This window comes from Thamnophis sirtalis, unplaced genomic scaffold (genome assembly GCF_051295495.1).
Source record: "Thamnophis sirtalis isolate CommonGarterSnake01/CBP01778 unplaced genomic scaffold, rThaSir2_p1.2 scaffold_2, whole genome shotgun sequence".
Taxonomy (NCBI): Eukaryota; Metazoa; Chordata; class Lepidosauria; order Squamata; family Natricidae; genus Thamnophis; species Thamnophis sirtalis.
Window position 1 is genome coordinate 18,117,116 of NW_028261382.1, and position 26,911 is coordinate 18,144,026.

Below are 26,911 nucleotides of genomic sequence, written 5' to 3' on the forward strand. Positions count from 1 at the left end.
AATGATTTCTTGCATTCCTTGACCCAACAGATCCCATTCATTCTCGAAAATGGTTATCATTGCTTGTTCTTTCCCAGTTCCTCATCCTCACTTCCTGTCATTGATGTACTGGTTTCTAATCTACAGGCTGTTCATGACATCATAGAGGTTAAGATGAAAAAGATGCAGTAATTTAGAATAGAATAGAATAGAATAGAATAGAATTAGAAATGAATAAAATGGAATAGAATGGGAATGGGAATGAGAATGGGAATAAGAATAGAATAGAATAGAATAGAATAGAGCTGGAAAGGACCTTGGAGATCTCCTAGTCCAGCTCCCTGCTCAAGCTCTATACCATCTCAGACAAATGACTGTCTAGTCTCTTCTTTAAAACTTCCAGTGATGGATCACCCATGATTTCTAAAGGCAAGCTGGTGAAGGACTAGAAATAATTTGAGCAAATTCCCAAACCAATCCAAGCAGGCCAATATGGTTGGCTCCTCCCCTTTCTTATAAAGATAAAAGTTTCCCCTGTCCAGTCATGTCTGACTCTAGGGAGGGGTGCTCATCTCCATTTCTTGGCCGAGAGAGCCAGCATTGTCTGAAGACATTTTCATACTCATGCACCAGCATGGCTATATGGCAAAGCACATGGAATGCTGTTTACCATCCCACCAAAGTGGTACCTATTTATCTGCTTGCATTTGCACGCTTTCAAACTGCTAAGTAGGCAGGAACGGGAGCTCACCCGGTCACGTGGCACTCAATCTCAAACCCAGGCTGTCAGCTTTCCATTATATTACTGTAATGCTCCTTTGATTCCCAAAAGTCTCTCCTCCTTTCAATTAAATATAGTCCTCTGCCAGAGGAATCACATCCTCTTGGTTTAAGCAGCCTTGGGCTAGATCATCTCTTAGTTTATCTCAACATAAAATAGATGGATTCTTGAAGAAGCCATTCCAATATTCTTGTCTATGGGAGTTAACAAAGAGAACTGCAAGGGTGGATAAAATCTACAAGGCATGACAGAATAACCTTAAGCCATTACTTCTTATTGATCCCTTACTGGAAATATAGTTAATTTGGTTGAACAAACAGATCTTTTGTCATGCATGAGAATGGATCTCAAACAAGTGCTGGCATCCATGTGGTTTATTTACCATATGTCTTGTTAAATAAATATTTACAATTCTTCTCTATGGTGTTCAAAATGTTCCCATAGTTCAGCTATTCCTAACTGCATCTCTTGCAGATGTGTTCAGACCACAACTCCCAGGTTCCCCAGCCATATTGACATAGGTCTTGGGGAAGTCTTGCATCCTCCTCCTCCTCCTCCGCCTTCTTCTTCTTCTTCTTCTTCTTCTTCTTCTTCTTCTTCTTCTTCTTCTTCTTCTTCTTCTTCTTCTTCTTCTTCTTCCTCCTCCTCCTCCTCCTCCTCCTCCTCCTCCTCCTTCCGATCCTCCTCCTCTCTCTCCTCTTCCTCCTTTTTCTTCCATATCCATCATTGGGCATTGGCGGTCATGTTGGTGATCCTATTTTTATCAACAGCTGCATGAAAAAGTGCTGTTGAGTTTTGTCCAAACCAATCCCTTAGATTTTGAAGCCATGAGGTTTTTCTTCTGCCTGGATCTCGTTTTGCCTTCAATCTTATCTTGGACGATTAAGTGAAGGATGCCATATTTTTCTGGGTGTCGCATCACATATCCAAAATATTCCAACTTTCGCTTTTTGGTTTTTTTTTGATGATTTCCCTTGGCTTTCCTAGGCAGCTTATTACCTCCTCATTTGTGATTTTGTCAACCAATCTTGGAGCTCACCTGTGAACAATCTATAATCAAAGCTGCTTTTTGTTGTTGAGACATCCTGGAAGTTGTGGCTTCAGTTCACCTTGATGGCCTCCAGATTAAAAAAAAAACTGTTTAAACTTATTCCATAGTTGCTAGGCTTAAAAATGACTTAGGCTGTGCTCAAATGCCAAGTTGTTCTTCTGCTAGTTTGGCAAATACAGATTTTGGTTTTGATTATCTTGAAACTAAGTCCTTTTTTTTTTTAAGCATCAGTGGCAGAAAATTGTTCCTCTTAAATTATTTTTGGGGAAACAGAACAGAACAGAATAAGAGTTGGAAGGGATCTTGGAGGTCTTCTAATCCAACCCCCTGCTCAGGCAGGAAAACCCTATACCATTTCAGACAAATGGTCGTCCAATCTCTTCTTGAAAACCTCCAGTATTGGAGCACCTACAACTTCTGAAGGCAAGTTGTTCCACTGATTAACTGTTCTCACTGTCAAGAAATTTCTCCTTAATTTTAAGGCCCTTCTGTCCTTGATTAGCTTCCATTCATTTACTTCTTGTCCTGTGTTCAGTTGCTTTGGAGATTAGGTTGTACGATACCACTTGGAGAGCTCTTATAACTTCTTCAATCTTTTTCTTGAAAATGAAACACACTTCTTTTTATCTCTCTTCATGGATCTTAGTTTCTGGTCCCTTTCTTGTCTGTCTTGCTCATCTTCAAACCTTTTCCATTTTGCTCGATTAACCGAATTACAGAGATGGAAGTGACCAGAATTGGAAGGGAAGACTGCTATCATGTCACCCCTAGTCCTTCTTTTTTTTTATTAAACTAGGCATACGCAATTCCTGCAACCGTTTTTCTTATGTTTTATCTTCCAGTTCCCTTAAAGTAATAAACAAACCAAGAAGTATCTGATGGAGTTGAAAGATAATTGGATGAAGACGTTTTCATCCCTTGAAATAAAGTAATAAATGTTTTATAATTATAAACATCTCTGTTCCTTCTAAACATATCTCAGAGGCTGCCATAAAGAAGAGGGAGTCAAACTATTCACCAAAGCAGCTGAAGGCAGGACAAGAAGCAATGGGTGGAAACTAATCAGGGAGAGAAGCAACCTAGAACTAAGGAGAAATTTCCTGACAGTTAAAACAATTAACCAGTGGAACAACTTGCCTTCAGAAGTTGTGAATGCTCCAACATGGACGTTAACCATTTGTCTCAAGTGGTGTAAGGTTACCTGCCTAAGCAGGGGGCTGAACTAGAAGACTTCTAAAGTCCCTTCCACTCTACTCTACTCTACTCTACTCTACTCTACTCTACTCTACTCTACTCTACTCTACTCTACTCTACTCTACTCTACTCTATATTGGATTGGATTGGATTTATTTCATTTATATGCCGCCCTTTTCCCCGAAGGAGACTCAGGGCGGCTAACAATTCAATCAGGGAAGGGGGTACAGACAGAGGAATAAAAAGACGAGACATAACAATACAAAATTTAAAAACACACAACAACCATACCATTCGAGAAGGGGGGCAAAAACTCTTTAGCCCCAGGCCTGTCGGAACAGCCAGGTTTTAAGGGCTTTGCAGAAGGCCTGGAGGGTGGTGAGGGTTCGAATCCCCACGGAGAGCTCATTCCAGAGGGTCGGAGCAGCCACAGAGAAGGCTCTCCTCCGGGTAGTCGCCAGTCGGCATTGGCCGGCGCATGGAATTCGGAGGAGGCCTAATCTGTGGGATCTGATCGGTCTATTGGAGGTAATTGGCAGCAGGCGGTCTCTCAAGTACCCAGGTCCAATACCATGAAGGGCTTTATAAGTGACGACTAGCGCCTTGAAGCGTATCCGAAGACCAATAGGCAGCCAGTGCAGCTCGCGGAGGATAGGTGTTACGTGGGTGAACCGAGGTGCACCCATGATCGCTCGCGTGGCTGCATTCTGGACAAGCTGAAGTCTCCGAATGCTCTTCAAGGGCTGCCCCATGTAGAGCACATTGCAGTAGTCCAGTCTAGAGGTCACAAGGGCACGATTAAGATTTTAACCTAACTACTTAACTAAGGCAAGTCCTAGTTAGACATCAATTGGATTCATTTTCCCTTATTCCATAACATTTCCCATCCAGTAATTCCATCTAGAGTAGTAGCCTAGATCCAGGGACATGCAGTCAGGGGTGGCAGGGCCTCACCACTGTCATCATGAAAAGAAAAAAAAATGTTAAAGGAAAAAGGCTGAGGTAGTTGCTGCCAGAGTCATAATGGATGACTCTGCTTAGTGCTTAACTGTTTAAAAAAGCCCCTAAAAAATGCCCTCTACAGGAGGAGGCAGGAGAACCACGTGCCTCTTTACTCTATCTTTATGATCACTCGAGCAGAGTTAAGCAAGGGTTAAAAGCTGAAAAATTCCTTATGTAGATGAGGCACGTGGTTCTCTCACCTCCTCCTGTAGAGGGCACTTTTTAAAGAGACTTTTTAAAATAGTTAAGCAGGGTCATCCATTGGAGACTCTGGCAGCAGATAACCCAGCTTGACCTCAGCAGCTCTTGCCTTTTTCCTTTTACATTTTTACATTTTCATCATGGCAGACAAGAGCAGAGTTGAAATCCTCTGTGAAACAGCTGGAAAAGGTATGTGGGTTGGAGGGAGGGGGAGGAATCCAAAATTAATGTAATTTGTAAGTAATTGTATTATTGTAAGTAATTTGTGTGTGTGTGTGTGTTTTACCTCCCTCTGCTGGCGCGCGGGCTGGCACTTTTTTTTTATGTTTTGGCAACCCAAAACGAGGAGGCTGACCATTCAGCAGGCATGTTTATAATCATTTTCCATTTCCTGTCTAAGGGGAACCACTTTAAGTGTGGGGTGTCTTCATTAATATAATCTGCCCCTTTCTCCTTCTGATGCTGTTTTGTAGGAGAGGGGAGAAATATGGGTTCTCCCTTGGTGTGATAGAGCCCTTCCGAGAGCCCCGGCGCTGTGTCCGACATAGGGCGGCTTTTGCCCGCTTGCCTCACCAGCCATAAACCTCACCGCACATCACTGCCTAGATCAGAGGAAAGTCAGGCAAACATCGGGAAAAAAGAAGAGTTGCCCAAAGTTAGATTGTATGTAGCCTTGGAGAGATGTCATTGATAAGAAAGAAGTTACCAAAGGAAGAATTTGCCAACAATTTGCAAGACCACCAGGATGAAAAAAAAAAAAAAAGTCAGCTAATGACTGTTATTCCTTTAAAAACAAAACAAAAAGAGAACAGGAAATTGAAGCTACATAGCTTCTGCAGAGAGCAACAGTCTTGACTGATCTCAAAAATCTACACACTAAATAAAGAAATAAGTGCAAGACCCCCACACTTTATCCTTGAAACTTTGGAATTTCATCATGGGATGGAATGCTTCCCTAAGATGTTTTCTGATTGGAGGGAGTCCTGCCTTTATATGATTTCCAATTACACCAAGATTGAAGTTCTATTGGACTACTTTTTTTAAAAGAAAGTTAATTCTTGATTACAGAACAACGTTGGTTAAATATGTGACACATAAACTGGGTGAAACCAGGCTTAATTCACTGGTTGTTCACTAAGCCTCCAAGAGGCTTAGTGAACAACCAGTGAGCCAGCAATGTGCAGTGGCAGCCAAAAAAGCCAGTGCAATCCTAAATTGCATTAACAGAGGGTTACAATCAAGATCAAGGGAGGTACTAATACCACTCTATAAAGCCTTAGTAAAGCTACACCTAGAGTACTGCATCAAGTTTTGGTCACCACACTATAAAAAGATGTGGAGACTCTAGAAAAAAGTGCAGAGAAGAGCAACCAAGATGATTAGGGCACTGGAGACTAAAACAAATGAATAACGATTGCAGGAACTGGGCATGGCTAGTTGAATCTCTAGAGAGATTCAATCTGGAAATAAGGAGGAAATCCAACTCGGTTAATCTGTTAAAGATTAGACCTTCTGATCTGAGCTACAAAAATCCAGAGATCCACTAGAGGGCATCTAAGCCATACAGAACATTCTAGCGCTTCTCTGTCCTCTAGTGGCCTTCTGGATCTCTGCAGCGCAGATCTTGTGGCCAGTATTGTGCACGCTCCCATTGTTTTAAGACAATATGCAGGTGGTTATTAAATTGTAATGAGTTTAAGTACTACAGTGAAGCATCTTCCCCTCAATCGGATAAGAACACACTTATACACACGTACAAAGAAAGAGAGAAAGGCAGAAAAAAAGATTCTAAAATTCCACAGAGGGGAAAAAATATCTTTGGTTCCAATTTTCAGTTGGTTTAACAGCAGAGGGAGTGCTTCCCTTTGGCTCCAGAGATGCAGACATTTGCTTGGAGCTCTTAATTTGCACAGCTGACAGCAACCCTGATTATTATCAGTTCGACTTGATTTGAGAATCATACACCCCTTACTGTTTTCACTGTTCTCTCTTTCTCCCTCCCTCCCTCCCTCCCTCCCTCCCTCCCTCCCTCCCTCCCTCTCTCTCTCTCTCTCTCTCTCACACACACACACACACTGTTGGTTTACATTGGGTAGCAAGGGAAATTTTCATACACAGAAGCAAGCATCCAGCACCTGCTTTTCAAGGGAACAATTCCTTTTAATAAACAGAAACATTCCAGCACCCAGACCCATAGCAGCTGCTAATCAAATTAGAAGCATGCAAACATGACAGATTTATCAAGGCGATCAACTGATGCCTTGTTTTCTTGGCAGCTAGAGGGAGGTAAAAAATAACATGGAATCCCTTTTTTAAAAAAATAGGTAGCATCCGTGTTTTTCTTTCCTCTGTGCAAACACATAATCAAACACACTCTCATGCATGTACAAACCTAACCATGCACAAAATGCATGTTGTTGTGTTATTAACCAGAAGATTGTCAATTTTCTCTTCCTGCCTCCCCCCCCTCCAAGTTGAACATAGAATCATAGGACTGGAAAGGACCTTGGAGGTCTTCTAGTCCAACCCCGTGCTCAAGCAGGGGACCTTATACCATTCAATCAAATGGTTGCCCAGTCTATTTTTGAAAATCTCCAGTGATGAAGCATCTACAGAACAGAGAGGCAAGCTTTCTCACTAATCAGCTGTTCTCACTCTTCTGTTAGCCAAGTCTCCTTCAGAGGGAGGTTCTTGCTAAATGTATGTCTAAGAAAGAAAGAAAGAAAGAAAGAAAGAAAGAAAGAAAGAAAGAAAGAAAGAAAGAAAGAAAGAAAGAAAGAAAAGAGGAAGGAAGGAAAGAGAGAAAGAAAATGGAAGGAAGGAGAAAGAAAGAAAAAGAAAAAAGAGGAAGGAAGGAAGAAGAGAGAGAAATAAAGAAAGAAAGAGGAAGGAAGGAAGGAAGGAAGGAGAGAGAGAAAGATAGAAACAAAGTAAAAAGAAAGAGGAAGGAAGGCGAGAGAGAGAGAGAAAGGAAGGAAGAAGAATAAAGAGGAAGAAGGAGGAAGAAAGAAAGAGGAAGGAAGGAGAAAGAGAGAGAAAGAAAGAAAGAGGGAGGGAGGAGGGAAGTCAGAGAGAGAAAAACTCAATTGACTGGGTGGGAAATCTGGATGAAAAGCAAGAGAAGTGAGTGAAAAGGTCACCCAAGATTTCTCTAGGATAGCTCACCACAGCTGAATCATCTTGGCCATCTTACTTTGGACAACTTGCTGCAATCTAATTCACTGTGGGACAATTCAACTCCAGATAACTCAACAGAGGGACAATTGAATTGCAGCAGGCCTTGTCTTGCTTTAGATTTGAACCTTCTCAAATTAGAAGCCCTGGAAGCTGGGGCGAGCTGAAGTTCTTCTTTTCCCTCTCTTGAGGTGTCCCATGTTGAGTTGTCCCACGGCTGGTAAGAAGAGAAGGCATTTTGCAACAGTAACAATATCACATCACAACAAAAGAAGCTGACTTAGCTGCATTTTAAGTGTAGAGTCCACCAAGCTAAACATTCTACATTCCCTGGGGAAAAATGAATCAACTTTCATCTGAAATGGAAGAAAGTTTGCAGCCAGTGGATGAGATTCAGAGGTGGAACACAGAATATAGAATAATAGAGTTGGGAGGGACCTTGGAGGTCTTCTAGTCTAACCCCTGCTCAAGCAGTATACATTTCAAACAAATGGTTAACCAGTCTATTTTTGAAAGCCTCCAGTGATGGAGCACCCGCAAGTTCTGAAGGCACGGCATTCTACTGGTTAATTGTTCTCACTGTCAAGAAATTGCTCTTGAGTTTTGGTTGCTTCTCTCCTTGATGAGTTTCTGGCCATTGTTTCTTGTCTTGCCTTCTGGTGCTTTGGAGAATAGTGTGACACCCCCCCCGCCCCTGCCTGGGTCTTCACAAGACTCCCTCAGGTGTGGGGCTCCTACAAAGCACCACAATGAAAAAGTATTTGAGAAATCACCCAGTGCAGCATTCAGAAGTGGAGGCTGCACTATTCGATCCTGACGTTCGGCTAACTTCACTCCGCCGCCTGTGCTTTTAAGCTCCCTCTTTGATAGATCCCATGATAACATTTGGAAGCATGCTCAAAAAAGTTTACAGAAATATCAAACATGCTTTCAACTCAGCAGTGGGGAAAATAACCACCGTGAAAGAAAGGAAACCAGCCAGCATAGGCCAAATGGGAATGTTGATCCATGTAGCTTCATATTGACAAAGGTTTATTTAATGCTTATCACCTTTCCATCCAACAGCAAGATGCTTCAGTCAGTTAATAGCTATATTAGATTTCAGGGAGCTCTGCTTCCTGCGATTTTTGTATCCTCTAGGTTTTTTTGACGGTTGTATTTTTTTTTTTTTAAAAAAAATCAACTGGCAACCTAACACATAAATATAACTATTTTGACATCATACAAAGCTTTTAATGGCGTTGTATTGTGGACTTGTTTTTTTTTATTTAAAAAAAACATAACGTTTAGTTATTAGTTATACAAAGAATGTTTAGTTCTTTGTAGATGGCATTGTTCAATTTCTTCTTTCGGGAATGACTGAACAGGAAATTTAAAGTATTCAATTTTGTTCTAAAGGGTTACAGCAGCTAAGCTTTAAAAAGAAACTCACTAAAATTTGCATAAATAAATAAATGCATTTTTAAAACTCATCCCGAACCTGGAGTTAAAGCTGAGCAGTTCTGCATGTTGTTTTGTGAACCAGGAGGAGGCATCCTTGCAATTCTTTGCATAAATAAATAATAATAAATAAATACATTTTTTGACTCTTCCCAACTAGGAGTTAAACTTGAACACTTCTGCATGTCGTTGTGAACCAGGAAATCACAATTCTATTCCTAGGAACCTCTTCATGGATTACTGCCTTGTCATGGCGAAGGGTTTGCGTAGCTCATAGCTATGAGCCATGCCATGCAGGGCCACCAAAGATGGACAGGTCATAGCAGAGAGCTCTGACAAAACATGATCCACTGGAGAAGGAAATTGGCAACCCACTCCAGTATCTTTGCCATGAAAGCCCCATGGACACTACCAAGAGGCAAAAAGATATGACTCTGGGAGATGAGCTCCTCAGGTCAGAAGGTGTCCTATATGCTACTGGAGAAGAGCAGCAGGCTAGTACTAGTAGTGCCAAAAAGAGTAAAGTGACTCAGCCAAAGCCAAAAGAGATGGTACCAAAAAAAAAAAAAACCAAACCCCTCACTAAAATGTGCATAAATAAAAATGAATGAGTGAATGAATGAATGAGTGAATGAGTGAATACGTTTTTAAACTTTTCCCAACCAGGAGTTAAACCTGAGCAGTTCTGCATGTCGTTTTGTGAACTAAGAGGTCTCATCCTTGCAATTCTTTGGCCATTCCTAAGGATCACCACAGATGGGGACTGCAGCCAAGAAATTAGAAGATGCTTGCTCCTGGGGAAGAAAGCTATGGCAAATCTAGACAGCATACTAAAAAACAGAGACATCACCCTGCCAACAAAAGTGTGTATGGTCAAGGCTACAGTTTTCCCAGTTGCAATGGGTGGCTGTGAAAGTTGGACCATAAGAAAGGTTGAACACCAAAGAATTGAGGCCTTTGAACTCTGGTGCTGGAGAAGACTCCTGTGAGTCCCTTGGACCGCAAGGCGATCCAACTGGTCAGTCCTAGAGGAGATCAACCCTGACTGCTCTTTAGAAGGTGAGATCCTGAAGATGAAACTCAAATACTTTGGCCACCTAATGAGAAGGAAGGACTCACTGGAGAAGAGCCTAAATGCTGGGAAAGATTGAGGGCAAGAAAAGAAAGGGACAACACAGACTGAGGTGGCTGGATGGAGTCACCAAAGCAGCATCCAAAGGATGGTAGAGGCCTGGAGGAATGTTGTCCATGTGGTCGTGATGGGTCGGATATGACTTCACAACTAACTAACAACAACAAAGGAAAGATGTGCTGATGATAGAAGCTAAGCTTCAAAATATTCCCTACTCTTCCTGTTGGCCATGCATGCTAAAAGCTGTTGATAGTTGGGGTTCAACAATGCAGGAGAGACGCTCTTTAAGATCCCACCTGTGCGCTTAAATGACATGTGCTAATGCACCCTTTTGACTCAGGTTTTGGCTGAAAGCAACAGAAGGTTACATGAACTGAGAGCTGGGACGGATGAAGGAAATGGATTGTAGTTACTGAAATGGATCCCCCTGAGTTACGGTGTGGCATGGCCTGAGGCTTAGTTCAACCTTGTGTTTGAGGTGCGATGCAACCCAAAAGGTAGCAAAAGTTATGGATGGAATGTCAGCCGCTTTCTCTAAGCATCCTTTTCTTCATGGGTCTGCATAACCTAATACCAGAGTCACTTCAGGCTTGTATCGGGAGTGCCACCTTATATGCTTTCCCCATCAAAAGAAGCGATGGGGCTACATTCAATCAGCGGCCAGGACAAAAGACACTTTCTTGCAGCCCCTGAAAGAACTTTTGGTGGGGTTTGTTTGGCATAACAGGAAGCAGGATTCAGGATTGTTCTACCTGCCTTAATGAATTCAGAGTCTCTTGACCTTTCCTTGCTCTGCCTGATCCGGTTGCTGATAAATAGCATGGACCTCTGCAGAGGGTCTTCTTCCCAGCAGTTACCTGTGAACCCTCCCCAAACTTCTGAACCCAAGAAAGAAAGTGCTTAATAACTTTCACCATTTTTTTTTAAAAAAAGCAAAATCTTCTAAAAAAAAACTGGTAACAAAAAACCGTATGCATTTGTCTTCCTTTGTGTTCATTTGCTATGGAACTGGTCTATTTTTTTTAACCCTGCTGTAGTCTTGCATAATGTTTCCAACTGCGTAAAATATCGGTGCAAGGAAGAAATAAGTGTAATCTTTATTGTCATTGTACTTAAATACAACAAAATAGGTTATACACCAAATATACACCAATGTAACCAAATAATAATATAATAAAATATAATAAAATATAACCAAATATATATTTTGATTATACACCAAAATAACATTTATCCAGAAACTGAAGCTGTAAAGTTTGGACTCCTGGGAATTGTGTTATAATGACGTTAATTCTGGGGCTTTTTTCAGCCCTGAGCTGACTGTGGGTTGACAAATCTATCAATTTTCATTTCCATCAGGTTTCCCCTTTCTGTAGGGATTTGATTCTCTGAAAGTTTTGAATCGTTCCACAGCTGACTACTATTTTTTTTTTAAAAAAAAGTCTATATGAACATAAGTTTGCATTTTTAACACATTTCTACCAATGCATTTTGCAAGCAATGTTTTTAATAAAATATCACTTTTCCCTGTTGAGTGTATGCATGTATGCATGTATGTATGTAATTATAAATATATATTCAAATTTATTTAAAAAGGGAAATACAGTTCTAACATACATATACACACATATACAATGAATATACATATGCATATACATATACATATACACATACACATATATACATATCTATCTATCTATCTATCTATCTATCTATCTATCTATCTATCTATCTATCTATCTATCTATCTATCACTATCTCTATTTCTATCATCTGTCTGTCTGTCTGTCTGTCTATCTATCTATCTATCTATCTATCTATCTATCTATCTATCTATCTATCTATCTATCATCTATCTATCTATCTATCTATCTATCTCATCTATTTCTCTCTCTCTCTCTCTCTCTCTCTCTCTCATCTATCTATCTACAGTATCTATATATCTATCTACAGTATCTATGTATCTATGTATCTATGTATCTATGTACCTACCTACCTACCTACCTACCTACCTACCTACCTACCTACCTACCTACCTACCTACCTACCTACCTACCTACCTACCTACCTATTATCTAGGCACTCATTGAAAGTCAAAACTATATCCAATTTTAAAAATAAAAATGGAATAATAAATTTATTGGTGTTCCTTATTTCTTTGATTCAGACTATTTCACCTTTGTTCCCAAAGACTGGATTCAAACTTCCTTTCCTTTCCTTTCCTTCCCTTCCCTTCCCTTCCTTTTCTTTTTCTTTGCTTTCCTCCTCACTCTTTTTCAATAGCCCCTGTCTTCTTGATTCAAGATGATGAGGAGCAGAGTTATGATAGTAAACATACAAATTACATTTATTGTTTTCCAGTTTAAATAGCACAGATCCTTTGTTGGTTTCTTGTATTCCTTATTGCTTTCTTTTCCTTTTATGGTCTTTCTGTAGAGGAGATGGAATAAACCTTTTAAAATGTTCTGGTTGTTTGTTTTCAGAGGCAAGACTAAAATGGATAAGTATCTACCAATATATTATCTATCAGATAAGTATCTAACATCCCAATATTATGCTTACTATCGCGGCATAAGATCACAGCCCATCAGCTATTTGTATCTAAAAGAAATAGAAGTGCTAAATAACAATATATTTTGCAGGAGATATTTGGCAGATAATATTCTCAGTTTCTTGTTGTCTGAGAGTTAGTTATTCCTTTTGTTGTTTGAGTGTTATTAACCTGCAGCAATTGAGTGAATTAAGTAATCTCTCGCAAGCATCCCTCTTCGATTAAATGGATCTTCCCAATCAGCAATTTCTCTCCTTTCTTAGAAAGCCAACATCCAGCTTTCTGTCAAGATTTATTCTTGACCCTCCCCATGTGTTACTTTATATTCCTGAAGTTATAAGAGACCATTAATAAAAGTCATCCTAACATTAGCACTGCCACATTAGATTAACACGTATAACAAAGTAGCTGTACGGCTTTTGTTTGTGTGAGGAATGTGCATCTCTCCGGTCTTGGTTTCCACTGTAATGGGGAATATACTTTATTAACTGCATTTGCATTGCATTTTTATGCTGTCCAGCATCCGTCATTTTCTGGATAGTACGTATACAGAGATTTTTTTTTTAAAAAAAACCAGTTTAATTCAGGATGCTGATAAGAAAAGCTCTTATGATGGAAAGGTTTTTGGATTGTTTATTAATTAGTTTCCCTTATGCAGAAAAGTAAGAGTGTAACCCTTAGCTGATTTTGGCTGGTCATGGCAATGTTAACGAAGGTAAGACCTAGTTAGTATTTGTATAAGTGATTGCCAGAATATTTTTCCTCTCTCCTCTCCTCTCCCCTTCCTCTCCCCTCCTCCCTCTCCCCTCCCCTCCTCTTATTTCCTCCCACTCCCTCTCTATTCCTTTCCCTCTCCCCTTTTTCTCTCATCCCCTCTCCTCTCCTTCCTCTCCCTCTCCTCTCCCCTCTCTCTCCTCTCTACTTCCCATTTCCCCTTTTCTCCTCCCCTCCTTCCTTTCCCTCTCCTTCTCCCCCTCTCTATCCTTCTCCCCTCTCCCCTCCTTCCTCCCTCCCCCTCCCCTGCCATCTCTCCTCTCCATTTCCCCTTTCCTTCCCCCTTTTCCTTCGAGAAAGACATTATTGAAAGAAGTCTTAAATATCTACATAAATAACTCAATTTTTATGACCCTGTAATCTATATAAATATGGTATATAAAACAACAGCTTACAGCACCTATGCCCTGGCTACTCTTAATAGAGCAAAGCAGAACTGGACAGGCTCATTGCTTGAATGAGAGGAATTCAAGATTTAGGCTTAGGTTACAGTGGCATGTGGATAAATAAATTGCAAAAGGCAGCGATAATCAACCCTTTTCATTTTATCATCAAGAGAACACTTGGGTGCATTCCATTTAGTCACCCAGAGTAGAGCTTAACTTGAAGACTTCACCTTTTAAGTCAATAAATGAAGCCATGCTTACTTGATGAGAAACACAAAAATGAAAACAAAGTTTGTTTTTCAAAACAGAAAAGCAAAATAAGTCACTAGCAAACTTAGAACAAAAGAAGCCATCTGGCTTCTGTTTTGTGCAAGTGCAGTCATTCTTTCCTTCATGATGTGATCCACCTATCTGTTCAAACTGGATTTGTCTAGTCCTTCTCCCCCTCCCCCCTCCTCCTCCTCCTCCTCCTCCTCCTCCTCCTCCTCCTCCTCTTCTTCCTCCTCCATAGCAAACTAAAACTAAACTAAAATAAATCCCACCCAAAAGACTGTTGCTCAGTGAGATCTTCAGATTAAGCTTTCAACAGACTTATTTCATTTTTTCACAGGGGGCGAAATAATTAAAGCTGGATGGAAACGGATCTTCAAATATTTCTCAGCTAATTTTACTACCCCTTTCCCAGACTGTGTTTTACTGGAATTTCTCCTCCCTTCGGACTCCTTTTTTTTATTAAAGTACAGCAGCTGGAAGTCTTCGGCAACTTGGCTACCTTTCTGAAATGGAATTCATTTTCCATCCCTTGATATATTTTGTTTCTCCCAAAGGTCAACATTAATTGGCAAGACATTGCTAGCAGAAGTCTTGGGACTGATAAATGTAGGGGAAGATTCACACAGTAGTTCTGTTTAGTTCTTAAAAGGAATGGGGAAAAAATCTTGTTCCTTCCCGTCCTTTGTGCCAATCACCACCCAAAACTCAGCCAATCTGAAATATCTACTTATAGAATAGAATTCTTTATTGGCCAACTGTGATTGGACACACAAGGAATTTGTCTTTGTCACTGATGAATTGTTCTGTCAGGAAATTTCTCCTTAGTTCTAAGTTGGCTCTTGAATAGTTTCCATCAATGGCTTTGTGGCCCTCTTCTTTGTGGCAGCCCCTTCGGTATTTTTATAAAATTGATAATTTTTGACACTGTTGATGTCTCAGTTAACAATTTTTCACTCAAAATCAGCTAATCCTTGGTATTCTCTTGCATTATTCAATTTCCCTGCTCTTTGTTGCAAGAATAGCATAGAATAGAGTTGGAAGAAGACCTTTGGAAGTCTTCTATTCCAGACTCTATACTATTTCAGACAAGTGGTTGTCCAGTCTTTTTTTTAAAAAAGACCTCCAGTGATGAACTTCTGAAGGCCAGCTGTTCCACTGGTTAATTGTCCTCACTGTTAGGAAGTTTCGCCTTAGTTCTAGGTTGCTTCTCTCCTTGAATAGTTTTCATCTTTGTTTCTTCTCCTGCCATAGGTGCATTGGAGAATAGCTTGACCTCATTTTCTCTCTGTGACAGCCTTTCAAATATTGGGATAGTGCTATCATGTCACCCCTAGTTCTTCTTTTCTCTAGACTAGCCAAACCCAAATCCTGCAGCCATTCTTCATATGTTTTAGTCTTCAGGCCTTTGATTATCTTAGTTGCTCTTCACTAAACTTTTTCCAACGTCTCAACATCTTTTTTGTAATGTGGTGACCAAAATTGATGGCACTATTCCAGGTGTGATGTTACTCTTTATAAAGTGGTACTAATACTTCACGTGACTTATGGAATGCCCTCTTCAGCTACTAACAATATGGGGACTTCATGGATAATACCTTCACTTTCTCTACATCACAGATTTAGAGATTTGGAGGTTCTTTCAGCTTGAATAGTTTAGTTCTTCATTTGTCTTCTTTGCTATCTGAATTTGGGGTTTGAGGCTTAAAATGATACCAATCCCATTGTCTTCTTAGTTCTTCTCTCATATGTAGTGGCCTTCACATGTTTATGGTAGAAGTAATTGCTCCCATTCCTTCATCCTTTCTTAGTTTGCATTCTCATGAGATTTAATTTCAGTTAGCGAAGAGTGCTTCACACTTAATTTATACATAATTGTTCATTATCAGATGTATTCACACTTCTTAAAGTGTCTTGAAATCTTCGCTGCGAATTGCTTTTAGCATTTTCTATTATCTCTCCCAGAATGATAGAGGTTTCCTCTTTTTTCTCTCTCTGCATTTGTAAAATTACAAGATCATGTTTTACAAAAGCATTCCTGCAAATGAAGCGATTGCTTATGGCATTTGTGAGTTTTGGGGCTTGTCATATCAGGTAGATTTCAGTCCTAATTTGAATGTTTACAAGCTAATTGTATGGAGTTCCATAACATTCCTCCTCAGCTAAACACGGATGCATTAAGAATAATTTTAATATTTCAGGAGCTTGCATACCGTTATCTAAAGTTCAACTATATACTCCCACAGAAGCAGAAAAGACACAATTGGAGCCCTGGTTTTAAGCTGTTCAGCCAAACTGCTTGAATTATTTTGTTTGTAGAAAGTTAGCATCCACCCCTCTCCTAGAAGAATGAAATATTTTAGGAAATATTAAAAAGGCAGAATATTGCCCCTAAAAGGGAAAAGGAGCCGAGGTGGCTCAGTGGTTAGGGTGCAGTACTGCAGGCCACTTCAGCTGACTGTGATCTGCAGTTCAGCGGTTCAAATCTCACCGGCTCAAGGTCGACTCAGCCTTCCATCCTTCCGAGGTGGGTGAAATGAGGACCCAGACTGTGGGGGCAATTTGCTGACTCAATTTGCTAAAAATCTGTAAACCGCTTAGAGAGGGCTGAAAGCCCTATGAAGCGGTATATAAGTCTAATAAATAAAATAAATAAATAAATAAATACAAATGTCATTGGACAGCCCTGGCTCTTCGGCTTTGAAACGGAGATGAGCACTGCCCCCTAGAGTCAGGAACGACTAGCACATATGTGCAAGGGGAACCTTTACTTTCACCTGGATATGCCTCATATGTCCAGCTACTAAAAGCCTGGGAACCTATTTGGATACATTGATGAACTTAAAGACCACAGAGAGGTTCTCCTGCAAGCATTTGAACCTCTCCCCAGTATGAAATCTGAGAACTGGTTATGTCTACTTTATGACTTACTGGAGAAAGCTATCAATCTGACCGTATATAGTTCCTTACATCAAACCTGGAGAATTCTTTAGCATCAAACTGATAATAATATAAAATGCACAGTTTGTTCCGAGACAGGAAGATATTGAGGCAGCACCCTTGGGCACTTGAAAGGGAGAGAGAGAGAGATTCCTGTGCAACCCCAACAAAGGTCGCACTTTCAAGCTTCAGCATCTCTACGGAAATTCCTCCTAGTAGTTCATAAGACAACAATTAAAGTGCATGATAAAAATCAATGCAATGCAATAAAACTAAAAGGAAAGGAACGGACTGTAAAAGTACCTTTGCAGTACAAACCTTTTTTTTATTACAAAATTCAGAGCAAGGCACAGTCCAGAAGATAGTTGTGTTGTTTCTCTGTATCATATACCCTGTTTCCCCCCAAATAAGACCTTCCTGGATAATAAGACCAGTTGAGTTTTTGAGCACATGCGCTAAAATAAGCCCTCCCCTGAAAATATTGCAACACAGCTGCAGCCATGAAGTGACCACACTAGCCATTTCCTGCATCTCAAAAATAATAAGACCTCCCCAAAAATAAGGCCAAGTGCTTAAAAGAAAATATACCCTCCCTCTATGTGGACTTTAAGTTCATCAATGTATCCAAATAGATGCTTGTATTTCTCTTTTAGGGGAAATATTCTGCCTTTTTAATATTTGCTAAAATATTTCATTCTTCTAGGAGAGGGCTGGATGCTAATTTTCTACAAACACAATACTTCAAGCAGTTTGGCTGAACAGCTTAAAACCAGGGCTCCAATTGTGTCTTTTCTGTCTCTGTGTATATAGTTGAACTTTAGATAATGGTATGTATGTATGTATGTATGTATGTATGTATGTATGTATGTATGTATGTGGGACGTGGTGGCTCAGTGGCTAAGAGGCAGAGCTTGTCAATCAGAAAGGTCAGCAATTCAGCAGTTTGAATCCCTAGTGCCATGTAACAGAGTGAGCTCCCATTACTTGTCCTAGTTTCTGTCAACCTAGCAGCTCGAAAGCATATAAAAATGCAAGGAGAAAAATAGGAGCCATCTTTGGTGGGAAGGTAACGGCATTCCATGCGCCTTCGATGTTGAGTCATGCCGGCCACATGACCACGGAGACGTCTTCAGACAGCTTTGAAACAGATATGAGCACCAACCCCTAGAGTCAGGAACGACTAGCACATATGTGCAAGGGGAACCTTTACCTATGTATGTATGTATTTGTTTTTTATTTGTTTGTTTATTTTGTCATGTTTATGTAGTGGGTAGTGTAGGTAGTGACCCTTTAAGAGGTGTATGCAATGAAATTTCATTTGAATATATGCCGATTAGTGTACATTTAAAATAAAATTATTCTAATAATAAAGTCTAACTGCATGGCGCCTCTTACTCTAGAAAATACAAATCCCATTGATTTGTTAAAGTAAATACAAACCCTACACATTTTTTTCAACACGGTTATTAATCATCTGGGCCACACTTAGTTCGAGAGTTACGTGGGTATGCTTTGTTTAACTCCTTTCCAAAGGTACCGATTCGGTTTAGCTTATTATAGATATTTCTATCTATAGGCAGTACAGATTTCCCACCTGTGGAGCGCAACATTCCACATCAAATATCACACATTCAATCTGATTCATTTATGAATTTATTCAATTTAGGCCCCGCAGGACACTGGACTGGCTTTGGCTGGCCCACGATAGAGCAGACAATAAAAAATATGCAGCAAGAAAACAGCATACAGAACAGTGGTGGGATACAAATATTATAACAACCAGTTCCCTGCCCTAATGACCAGTTTGGTAGGTGTAGCTTGGTGGTCATGTGACCGGGTGGGCATGGCCAACTCAACATCACTCACGTCGATGGGCGCTTGGCCTTAGCTGTTACAATGTAATAAGGGTTAACCGGAGAGGCAGTTTCTGTCAAGCAGGTGTTGCAGGCTAGAAGCAACACCAGAATGTTTCCTTCCTGCCTTCCTTACAGGATTAGCCCTGTAAAGTGGAAAAAAGATAAAAGGGGATTTTTTCCCAACAACCGGTTCTCTGAACTGCTTAGAAAGTTAACATCCGGTTCTCCCAGCAAGGTGCGAAATGGCTGAATCCCACCACTGACACAGAATTGTAACCAATGCAGCTCATAGAGAAGGGTCGCCACATGGGGAAACAGGCATGTCCAACACTGACTGTGTTGCTGCATTTTTTAGGGAGGGGGGCATCTGAAAGTCCCATGTGTTTTTCAAGGGCAATCCCACATAGGGTGGAATGATTAGGTCATGGATTACTACTTGAGGGATGTTCTGATCCAGGAAGACACACCATTGTGTTTCCGGATGGAGCTGTGCATTAAATTATCTTGGCCACCGGTTAACTGAACAAGAATTGTGAAACTAAGATTAAACCCCAAATTGCACACTACTCTTGAATGGGGAAGTACTACTCCAATCAATAGTAGAGATGAAAAATCTCCAGATCTTCAGCATCTCTATTAACTTCAAGTAGTTTGACTAAGAAAGTTTGAGAAGCTGGCCAGCAGCTTGAGTTGAGTAATTGTTGAGCACTTTCTAAGGAACTCAGTTACGATAGTCCCAATTCTCTTTTATCTATGATCAACATTTGGAATTTCCTGAGCTGGTTGAGAAATTGTATAGTTGTTTATTAAGAATTAGATTAGACGAAGAAGTGGTCAAGGAAACTCATAAAAGAATTTTGCTTACACGGTTGAGCTAGAAATATGGCAGCAACTATGTGAAAGAAACTATAAACTAACCATGTCAACAGCCTATAAAAAAAACCTATATAAAATATTTTATAGGTGGCACATGACACCGGAAAAAGTAGCTAAGATGTTTAAAGATAAATCAGCAAAATGTTGGAAGTGTCAACAATCAACAGGTTCATACTATCATACGTGATGGACATGTGCAGAAGCAAGGAATTATTGGACCAAAATAGGAACATGATTAGAGGAAATATTACATTAGAAGGTAGAGCCCAGACTAGAGACATTCTTACTGGGTCTCCTCCCAGAAAAATATAAGAAAAAAGACACCTATTTGATTATACATGTAACTAAAGCAGCAAGAATTGTATTTGCTCAAAATTGGAAATTAAATAAGGTACCAACAGAAGAGGAGATTATAGAAAAAAAATATAGACTGTGCAGAGATGAACAGATTGACTTTGAAAATGAAGGATAAAGAGGAATCAATGTACTTCAAGACACGGGGAAGATCTTATGAATGGTTAGAGAAAGACATACAAAAAAGAAAGTAAGTGGAAGATCTGGAACCCAGACGATACATCATTAAGTAGAAAAGGGACGAAGAAGGGGAGAAATAGGGAAGAAAATGGTAATAGATAGTTTTCTCCAACCACAACTCCCATCATTGGGGTATCTAAACACACACAAAAATTGCTGTCATGATGCCAGGTAGTCCTCAATTTATGACCACAACTGAGCCCAACATTTCTGTTGCTAAGTGAGACATAGTTAAGTGAATTTTGCTCTGTTTTACGGCCTTTCTTGCTACCATTGTTAAGTGAATCATTGCAGTTGTTTAGTTGGTAACACGGTTGTTAAGTGAATCCGGCTTCCCCATTGACTTGGCTTGCCAGGAGGTTGCAAATAGAGATCCCATGACCCGGGGACATTGCAACCGTCATAAATATGAATCAATTGCCATGTGTCTGAATGATCACATGACCATTGGGATGCGGCAACAGTCATAAGTGTGAAAAACAGTCATAAGTCACTTCCTCCCCATGCCGTTGTAACTTCGAATAGTCACTAAACCAACGTTTGTAAGTCAAGGAATACCTGTAGTCATAAAATGGTCACTTAACGGAAACAAACTGGTGATGACACTCCTTTTTGCTGTCTTTTATAGCTCAGTTTTATTTTTTCTCCTTTTTTTTAAAAAAAAGAAATCCTGAACAGATAATGGATCATTCTAAATTTTTTTTAAAAAGTGTTATTATTTTCTAATAATGCCAACAGGCTGTAGAAGCATTCTTCATTGTCATCTTTTTATTATTGCCACTGACCAATATTGAAATAATAACATAAAACACAACAGCTACAACACATCTCTGTATAAGTGAGGAAATATCACGCGGAATGAATTGCCAATCAAGTTGTATGTTACACCGAATCTGCCCTCATCTTATGGTGGCCTCCATTGTAACTTTGTCAGCTGTTAATGGTGACTGGATTGGACAGGATATTGACATAGATTTGGTGGCGATAAGCATTGCTTTAGGGCAGTGTTTCTCAATGTTGGCAACTTGAAGATGTCCGGACTTCAACTCCCAGAATTCCCCAGCCAGCGAATGCTGGCTGGGGAATTCTGGGAGTTGAAGTCCGGACATCTTCAAATTGCCAACGTTGAGAAACACTGCTTTAGGGATTATGTCAGCCCTGGGGGCCATCTTTTACTTGGGGTCTTCAGGGCTGCCACACTCGGTGGATGGGCATGCTGTGGGAAATGGGAGGAGGGTTGGATGGAGATGGGATGATATGGGAATGAGACAGCCATAACAACGTTCTTTTTCCTGGGAGTCAAGGACGTTCAGCCTGCACCTGGAGAGGTGTGACTGGGAAACAACTCCAGTTGTGTTGGGGACCTGATTGGATCATGTGATGGACATGTGGCTGCAGGGGAAGGGACTTTGACTTTACTTTAGGTGTGGAACAACTGGAAGCTTTCAGATTCGGGACAAATCATGGGAGCTTACTCCGTTACACGGCACTAAGGGATTTGAATTGCTGAACTGCCGACCTTTCTGATCGACAAGCTCAGAGTCTTAGCCACTGAGCCACTGCATCCCAGCTTCCCAAGCGTACAACAAATCTTGTTGGTTCCAGGAAAAGAAATTTCTTCCATAGATTTTGTCCCCGAGTTTTGGAAGGGAGGTTTTATAATGATGGAAAAATGCCCTGCCAAATTCATCACCATAACCTTCATTCCCTTTAGAAGGAGTGGTGCGGTGGCCTAGAGCAGAGGTGGGTTCCTACCAGTTCGCACCTATTTGGTAGAACCGGTTCATCAAATCTACCGAACCGGTTAGAAGAGGTTCCACCAGTGGACCCGGAAAGCAGGCCACACCTACAGAAGAGGTTCCAAATTTTTTTGAAACCCACCACTGGTCCTTGGATATGATTATTCTACACTATCATGCTCATATTTATAAAACTCAGTGCCTCTGTGAAAGGTAAGGATGACTACTGCGTTTGTGGTGCAATCAGAACATTGCGTGTGTTGAAGTTGTTTTAACGCAAACCAAAGATGCCTTTCAAAAAACAAGTTTACATCATATTCTTATGCATGCCAGTGCTGTGTGTGAGGTAATTTAAGGTGGTTCTGACAAGTGTCGTCGGCATCTTCATATCCGGTCACATGGGCGGCAAGCCACTCCCATCCGGTCACATGGGCGGCAAGCCACTCCCACAAAGGAGGCCACACCCACAGAGTAGATTCGAACAATTTTTGAAACCCACCACTGGCCTAGAGGTGGAGCTTCCACCTCACAATCAGTAAGCTGTGAGTTTGATCCCAGGTAGAGGCAGATATTTCTCTCTCTGGGCACAATGAGAATATATCTGCTGAACAAAACTCCTCATTGTCAACAGGAAGGGCATCTGGCCATTAAAACATTCTGCTGTTGCCCAGACCTCACCCCGCAAGGGATTATAGGGTCGTTAAACAAAGGTGATGGTGATGGTGATGGTGATGATGATGATCACCTCCATTCCCTTTGGAAATGCAAAAACTGAAGCAAAAGAAAATAGAATGGAATGATTAAGCAATTTGAGAATAATCTAGAAAAACTGGAGAAAAACAAAAAAAAATGAAAACAGGAGAAATATCAAGGCAGGTTTTGACGGAGCATTAGGGGGGAAAGAGTAGAGAAAATCATTTGATAGTTTGGATTTAGAAGGCCTTGGCTTTTTCCCCAGATGAAAGGTTTTGCATTACTGAAAAACATCTGGCTTGACACATTGGAGTGTTGACTTGTCTTTATCATTGTAATCTTGACGGACCAGTTATATAGCTTTGCATATTCTGTCCAAGAAATACTTATTTACATCTCTTAGATTTTTGCTAGGACTTTCCTTCCTTCCTTCCTTCCTTCCTTCCTTCCTTCCTTCCTTCCTTCCTTCCTTCCTTCCTTCCTTCCTTCCTTCTTCCCTCCCTTCCTCCCTCCCTTTCCCCCAACAAGGCCTTTTGCTGTTGTTACTCCCCACTTGTCTATGGAAATTCTCAATCATCCACATCATGATTGTCCCAAAGATGCTTTTTCAAGAGACAACTGGACTTTCTTGTTTTTCTTTGAAGACGTTTCGCTTCTCATCCAAGCTGAAGAAGCTTCTTGGATGAGAAGTGAAATGTCTTCAAAGAAAAACAAGAAAGTCCAGTTGCCTCTTGGAGAAAAAGCTCCTTTGACACAGCTTCCTATCTTAACCAACAAAGTTTGACGGGACATTTTATCAACTCTTTTTGTTTGTTTAGGCCTTTGGCATGCAACCATCCTTGTGTTTCCCATTTCTCCTTGTTTGGAAAGGAACAAATATCTACCAGGGAGGTTTGCAACCTGGTTGAGCCATGTCTCATAGCAATAAATTCAGGCATAGCATTTTTTCAAGGTGCTCCCTAAATAAATACTAACTAAAGTAGCTTCCCTTATGATGGATATTAAAGTTAATGGTGGATATCTTTCCCCTACACATAACCCATACATAGTTACAAAAACCCAAGCATGATAAAATAGCTCTGGTAACCAAACATTTAGGGAGGAAACTTTCATTTTCAGGAAGTAAAAAAATAAATACAAAGAATCTAGCTAGAATCTCAAGAGAGAAGCTGCATATATGTACAATTATTTAATAGCATAAGAAGGAACAACATGTACTTCAGATGAATATGATTTGTGGGATTTTTCAACTGGATGGGTCAACATTTCTTTCGATTTATTTTTGAATAACTGTATCCCACTGTATCTTCTCTTTAGCTCCTAGCTGCATTACAGTGAATGCCAAGGCAATTTTGCAGACAGTACTTCAGAATATGTTCACCACCCAGGTCACCTTACAGGGAAGAGGGGCAGCATAAAATTGTAATAAAAATATATGCATAAATTAAAGAAAAAAAGAAAAAAATTCCCCCCTTTTTCCCATCAAAAATGAGTCGGTATGGCACATGGTTAGAATGAAGTGTTGCAGGAGTTTGATCCTGACCAGCTCAAGGTTGACTCAGCCTTCCATCCTTCCAAGGTCAATAAAATGAGGACCCAGATGGTTGGGGGCAATACACTGACTCTCTAAACCAGTGTTTTTCAACCTTGGCGACTTTAAGTCCTGTGGACTTCAACTTCATTCAGCACAGCTGGCTGGGGAATTCTGGGAGTTGAAGTCCACAGGACTTAAAGTCGCCAAGGTTGAAAAACACTGCAGAGGGTTGTAAAGCAGTATGGAGCAGTATATAAGTCCTATTGCTTCCTTCCTCCCTCTCTCCCAGTGGTTAGAATGCAGTATTGCAAACTAACTCTGCCCACTGCCAGAGTTTGAGCTCGAGGTTGACTCATCCTTCCATCTTTCCAAGGATATTAAAATGAGGACCCAGATTATTGGGGGGGGGGGCATATGTTGATTCTGTAAACTGCTTAGAGAGGGCTGTAAAGCACGGTGGAGCGGTTTATCAACATCAACTGAAACAAATCTTCACTATGGCCATTGACCAACATAAAAAAGTTTAATGTTCTGTCCTCTATGTTTGAAATGGGCAGATTTTTGGAACTGAATTACTAGCCTACCGCCATACAGTGGTGGAATGCTGCCCATTTAACAACTGGTTTGATGAGTGCGTGCACACAGTGCTGAAAATGGAGCATTTAGAAGCTCAGGTGTTTACCTTCCAAGTCAGCAAGACTAAGTAAAACAGCTGGGGATGGAATCAACTGTGCCACGCGAATGAGATGAGCAGGAAATAAAGGACAGGCTATAGCAGGGGCCGGTGGGTGGGCCCAGCTGATCATCAGAGCTACCGGTTCACCCAAACTGGTCTGAACTGGTAGAATCCCACCCCTGCCTCCATACGACCACAAGACACATGTTCCTTCTAATTTTGAAAAGACTGGAAAGTCAAGTCATTGTATTTATTTTGGCCAAGACGAAGCCCATCACTGTTACCAGAGGCCTGACTTCTAAAGGCAGAGATAGCTTTTTCCTACCTGACTCAGGGCTTCAAACCTTTAATGTATTATAGGGGTTTTTTTTGAGGGGGGGGAACAGCTGTCATGCAAATATATTCTTAAATTTATATTCTTAATTCTCCCAATATGTTCCTCTTTTTGGTTTCCTTGATTGTCTTTCTTGGGTAACCCCAAATCTTTATTGTTTGGTTTTTGTTAAGCATTGCTGATACTCCTTTTCTTGTTCAGACAGGTGTTTGTGACCTTGTCTACAGATTGAGTGGCTTTGGATGTTGCCCCCGAAGGACTGTTTGGACAGTCCATCCCTAACACAGGGGGGAATAAATTTACGCCCCTCAGAAAGGGCTCGCAATTTGGGAGTCCTCCTGGATTCGCAGCTGAAATTGGAACATCATCTGTCGGCTGTGACCAGGGGGGCCTTTGCCCAAGTTCGTCTGGTGCACCAATTGCAGCCCTATTTGGACCGGGATGCACTTCTAACGGTCACTCATGCCCTTGTCACCTCGAGGCTGGATTATTGTAACACGCTTTACATGGGGCTACTCTTGAAAAGCGTTCGGAGACTGCAGTTAGTACAGAATGTGGCCGCGCGGGCGATATTGGGTGTGCTGACGTTACACCTATCCTCCGTGAGCTGCACTGGCTACTTATTGGTCTCCAGACTCAATTCAAGGTGTTGGTTATTACCTTTAAAGCCCTACATGGCTTAGGGCCAGGATACCTTCGAGACCGCCTGCTGACACATACCTCCCAGCGGCCAGTAAGATCCCATAGATTGGGCCTCCTTCAGATGCCGTTGGTCAAACAATGTTGGCTGGCGGGCCCTCGAAGGAGAGCCTTCTTGGTGGCTGCTCTGACTCTTTGGAACCAGCTCCCCCTGGAAATCCGGAGCATACCCACTCTGATGGCCTTCAGGAAAGCTGTAAAAACTTGGCTGTTCCGGCAGGCCTGGGGCTGTTGACCTCACTGTTGAGGTCCGGCCCCAACTAGAATGAACGTATGAGGGGTGTCTGCTGTTTTAAATTGTTTTGTTGTTATGTGTTTTTTTATATTTCTGTAAGCCGCCCGGAGTCCTTTGGGATTGGGCGGCATATAAAAACTCCAAATAAATAAATAAATAAATTTCATTATCCTGGCCTGGGCATTGAGTGTCCATCTCAAATCAGAATATTCAGGAAGAGATGGGAGATCAGGAGACTTCGAAACAAATAAACCAGGAGCTATCTAAAAACACTGTTTGTCTACTACTAAGGCTACAGAATTTTGTAGAGAGAGCACAGCTCTACTTTACCCATGGTTCAGCTGCAGTAGATCCTTTCTGTTTTTCAGCTTCTTAATAAGAACCTTATTTTTGTCTTATTTTTGAATCTTTGATATTTCCTTTCAGAACCAAATGTCTATCCACATTTGCACCTTCTAATATATATTCCCAGCAAGCGTGAGCTGCTGTGGATTTGCCTGGGTTTGGGCGACCCTTTAGGGAAGATTCTGTGCGGTTTGGCGAACTGCGCGGTTTGAAATCCCACTCCTAAATCCTACTCCTTCTGATACAGAAGGCTGTATAATTACTTTATATTGTTATGTATGTTTTGTGTTTTGTTTTTTTCTTGTGTTTTTCTTTCTGTTTTTAAAGATTAAAACATTCAATACATTTATTTATTTATTTTAAAAAATGAAATCCCACTCCTGGCTGGCCCCACCCACCCTGCCCCTCCCAGGAGTCTCCATGCAGCCCATTTTGGATGTCAGGTAAGTGCAGGGCCCATGCAGAGGTTGTGGGAGGTGAAAATTTGGCCTCCCGGAGGATCCAAAAAACCGGAA